A 5,210-nucleotide genomic window follows, 5' to 3' on the forward strand; every position below is an offset into this window, starting at 1 on the left:
TTACAAAGTAGTTTTCAGAAACAAAAGCATTATTACGATACTAAATTAAAGATAAGGTCATTCGAACCAAAAACATTAGTACTACGTTGGTATCCACCGGAGGCAAATCAAAAACTTGGTTTAGGGTGGACAGGGCCCTATGAAATTATCAGAAAGTTATCAGACATAACCTATGAAAAAAAAAGATGTAGTGACGGAAAACTAAAAATAGTACACGTAGACCATTTAAAATTACTCAAACAGAAATTAGAGTCAGATGAGGGACGGGGGGTAGACTTTAACTTAGAAGACAATTTTGCAATTGCTGAGAATAGCAATGCATCTGAGGAGGAAAGTGATGAAAGGGTTGAACCGAGACCCGAATCACCACGATTCAGTAGAAGGGGCAGACGCCTCAAGTCTAAAGTTATTTATAGTCCATAAATATAATAAACTAGATTAAATAAAAAAAGTTATTCATATTTAATTGACAATTAGTCTTTGTTGTTGGTGTTGTAGAGTCCATCGTAAGAATTAAGAGAGTAACAAAATATTGATTTACATAAGTCCATGAACATAGATCCATGAATGAGAAGTTGAACTCGTTGACATAGATTGTCCTAAATAAATAATATTGTTTTTATACTCATATGAAATGGGTTATAGTAGAGATTATTGTACGTAATACATGCATACATATGTAATTTGAAACCATGGGCTACTGCTTTCGGTTGTGTATCGACTGTATTCGTACATGTAAGCAATTGTTGATATTGCACGAGTGATTGAGTGATGCACGATTTTGTACGTTGTGAGAAACTTAGTGAAATGTATTCACTTGAACATTAGACTAGAGAAAGGTCTTGTTCAGGAATACCAGGTATAAAAGTTTCAGTTTTTGTCGTGTTTATGAATTTGAAAGTATGTTATTATTTTTTAGAATTTATGTCAAGTTTCAACATGGACATTGACCATGGACAAGTAGATGTTCCAGACCTCATGGCTGAGGATGACTTTTACTTCGAAGAGTCCGTCTTTGACTTGGACGTGCAGGACTTTGGCTATGTTGCCAACATGAAATGCCCCATTGCAGATTGCAATGTTCAAGGAACTTTCCCATCGAGGGCGAAATTCCAGCGCCATTGGGAAGAGCGTCACGTTCGGGAGGTTCAGAAGTGGGCGTGCCCTCACCATGGATGCCATGCACTGGTCAGAAGAAAATCCGACATGAAGAGTCACCTGAAATTCATTCATAAGCAGACTAATCCTTCCATCCTTGAAGCCATTATTGCCAAAGCTACCAGCCAGATGGTGAGGGCCACGAATTATATCGACCCTGGGCTTTTGAAATATAACTTCCGACGTGCCCAGACTTCCCAGACAGCCGGCGTTTCTTCCTCCACAGGATTCCCCTCGATGGCGAATGTTGCTCCCGGGACTGTGGTGATTCCTCCCCCGGTGACTGAGCCGTCCTCTTCGTTGGATCTGTCTTTGACGTTGGCACCGTCCTCTTCGTCGCTGGAACCGTCTTCTTCGTCGTTGGAGTCGTCTTCGTCGTTGGAACCATCTTCTTCGTTGGCACATTCGTCTTCGTCGTTGGCACCGTTATCTTGTTCGTTGGTGGAGCCGTCTTCTTGCTCGATGGTGGAATCTCCTCTTTCTTCGATGGAACCTGCAACACTAGCAACACAGACCAACTCCAAGAAAATATCCATTGCTGATTATTTAAAGAAACCCCAGTCCAGATCTACACAGACTCTTTCATATTGTGATGATGATTTTTATATCCCTCCCATACCTTCCACTGAGGACTCACTTCAAATGTATATCGTTAAACTTGGTAGCCAGATAGATAGGATTGCCCGTGTGCGTTTGGTGGCGAAGGAGCGCTTAGAACAACTTCAAAAACCAGGATCGTCCCTCCGCGAACTGGAAAGCGAGAACCGCGCACTGAAGAGAAAGATATCGGAACTCCTGGAGCGCGAGGAACTTTTTCCAGAACAGTGAGACATTGGTATTATAAGCGTAATTCATAATATTAACTTTGATTTGTGAACTTTAATCAGTTTCATATTGTGACTGTTTGCTTTAACATTTTTATATCTTAACTACTAGTATTTATTATATACTATGAGATATGTACATATGTCTTATCGTTTATTATGACATGTCAGTATCATTAATTATGCTTTCATATGTAGCATTAATACTTGTCCAGATTTTCATTGAATGTCCATTGAATATTTGAATTAATACTAGTAATTTAGACTAATGTACATGGTACATTAGGTCTTGGGAAGGGGGGAGTGTGACAGTTGAGATCTTTATTGAATATTTATTAATTATTAATAATATTCCAGTAATTGATTATTACTTGTGTACATTAACTGATATTAAATTAGCATAAATCTATGTTTATTATGTATAAAATATACCTATTGTTATTTTGTTAGCGTAATACTTATTGTTCTATTGATTTTGCGCTAAACGTCATTTTTATGTTATGAGTATGACGTCACAGTACGTCCCGGCCCGGGTTAGCCCGACGGTATCATTACTGACGACTGTTGTAATTTTGAAGAGTGCTGATTTTTATACTGAAGGAAGTGAACGTGTTTAGAGGAGAGAGCGGTCTATATTTGACCTGTAAGCATTGTTATCATTGTTATGGATGTTTTATTATTGTAATTAAATAAACGGTTAAAACTGAAATCGATTCCTGTTAATTGATTCTGGGACTATTGGGCAACCGCCCGTTACAATTCCATAAATTTTATTGAGTAGGTGTTTTTTTAAAAAGAAAAATATAAGTAATGTCAGATGCCCGTGAGCATATGTGTATAGGTGTGGTCTTTTTAAATCTTTTTTTTTGTTTGAAAATGTCAGAATCTTTATTTTACAACTTTTAGGTGTATTTAAAGATTCAAAATTTTATTTATTTATTTTACATTACCAATCCGGAAGACAAACCCCTATGGTTGTCAATGTGTCATTTTGAAATATAAACAGTCCAGATTTTTCTTTTTCTAAAAATCTATGATTCTTTAAACTTATTTAAAGAATATCCGTTAAATATAATTTTACATTTTCTTTTAACATAAAAAAATCTGAAGGACGGAACATTTCTGATTTGAATCGGGATCGGCATTTTTAAAACTTAAAATGAAAGTAGATATCGTCGGAAAACAGATAGTTTGGTTAAATGTTGATAAAAGTCTTCGAATAAGAAACATGTTAAATCTACAAATTATTTACAAAATATTTTGTTGAACAAAAATATGGTCCTGCAGAATTCATGAAGAAGTATGTATATTTAACGTTTTCTTGAGCCTTACAAGTTTGACTTACTTTACTCTTTAGAGCACTTATATTTTTCTGAATATATGATAATCTTATAGCTGCAGAACTGTAGCTCTCCGAAAAAAATACAGTGCCACCCTTTGTAAAAACTGTATATCTATTGCGCACTAAAAGTTGCGCTTAGTTCTGGATTAATTCTTCCAATTAAACAGACCAATCCACACTTTACAAATGTAAAGTTGTTTCCCTTTGCGGGGTCAACCAAAAGGTCAAAAGGGAAAGAAACAACATTTCTCCTCTTTATGCTACCAAACATTTGGGTGGGCTGTGGTGAATCCACTGTGTTTAAATTGTTTTCTTTGGATGTGTGGGTAGCCCCAACATGGGGCAATCAGTATGCAACGATTTTTCCCAGTCAAATGACAAAGTTACAAACCTGAAAACTACAAAGGGTACTGTGAGGATTGAGGATTCTATGGGTTTATCCCCTAAGATGGCAGCCAAGGGACATAACTTTTGAAAAGTGTGGATTCAACTATTCTTACCTCAATCACGAAAAAAATAGATTTAAAAAAAAAATTTCTTACTACTTTATATTTAGTACTCCCGTAGTTGACATCTGCACTAAGTTCGTTAAACAGAATTATCTTGCAAACTAAAATGGCAGTGTAAAAAGACGAAATTTTCGACGATCTCAATTTCAGGGCCAGGAGGGCTATTAACAATAATAATGATAAGGAATGTTTTGTTGTTGAAACAGTGAAAAAAAATGTTAGGAACACACGGTTAGTAATATTTTGAGATGACATTTTAAAAGCATAGAGAAATAAATTGAGAAACAGCGCACTTTTTTGTATGCAATAAATATACAGTTTTTACAATGGGTGGCACTGTAGCTGTTCGGTCTGTCAATATATTTTTCCGGAGAGCTACAGTTCTGCAGCCAATAGCTGATAACTTCTTCTCAACTATTGAAAATCATTTGCCCTAATATCAGACCATTTCTTTTTATCAAACCATACACGTGGGCAGATATAAATATGTTATATAATTATGTCTTTGGCATGGATAGATTGTTAGAGTAAACACAAAGTATTTTTGAACAAGAGAGTGAGTGACACAAAAATGCTTCAGTTCTGTTCAACCTCCTCCTCTGCTTAAGAAGAGTAAATGCACTTGTGAATGATTTACGAAAAATTTATTCCTTTTTCATTGTATAACAATGATATGATAATTTATAAACTTAATAATAAACAGTCTGAAAAATACAATTCATTTAAGTTGTTATGAATAATTATTTGTTATCAGTGATGGTATGATATTGATAATTAAAAAATTATTTGAAATACACATTGTTAGACTTGATTGATTGATTGTATGTTGTTTAACGTCCCTCTCGAGAATTTTTCACTCATATGGAGATGCCACCACTTGCCGGTGGAGGCTACAAATTTTGTCCTATGCTCGGCACTCAGGGCCTTTGAGCAGTGAGTGATCTTTTTCGTGCGAGCACCTACTGCAACACGGGGCCTCGGTTTATACGGTCTCATCCGAAGGACCGGTCTCCACGTCCCGCAGTGGGATTCGAACCCGCGACGTAAGGATTGACTCCTTATTTCGCGACTCTAGAGCAGACGCTCTAACCACTGCGCCACGCGGGCGACTGTTAGACTTGAAAATAAGTAAATAATAATGTGCATTCATGAGATAGAGAAATCTTGAATAGTAAGTTGTGAATCTTGGATTATAGTTAATACATGGACATGCACGTCCCTGATTATAGATGAGCATTTTATCTTAAAATGATATAATCTTACTGCCCTGCTTAATCACTGTGTTGCATGCATTATCATGTCCAAGGCAATAAAGCAGCTATTAATTATGTACCTTTTTGTCAGTATTTGATGGTTTTGTTTTCTGAATATTTCAGT

Source organism: Saccostrea cucullata, unplaced genomic scaffold, assembly GCF_032062105.1.
Source record: "Saccostrea cucullata isolate Sc308-1 unplaced genomic scaffold, CSIRO_AGI_Scuc_v1 ctg1073, whole genome shotgun sequence".
Classification (NCBI taxonomy): Eukaryota; Metazoa; Mollusca; class Bivalvia; order Ostreida; family Ostreidae; genus Saccostrea; species Saccostrea cuccullata.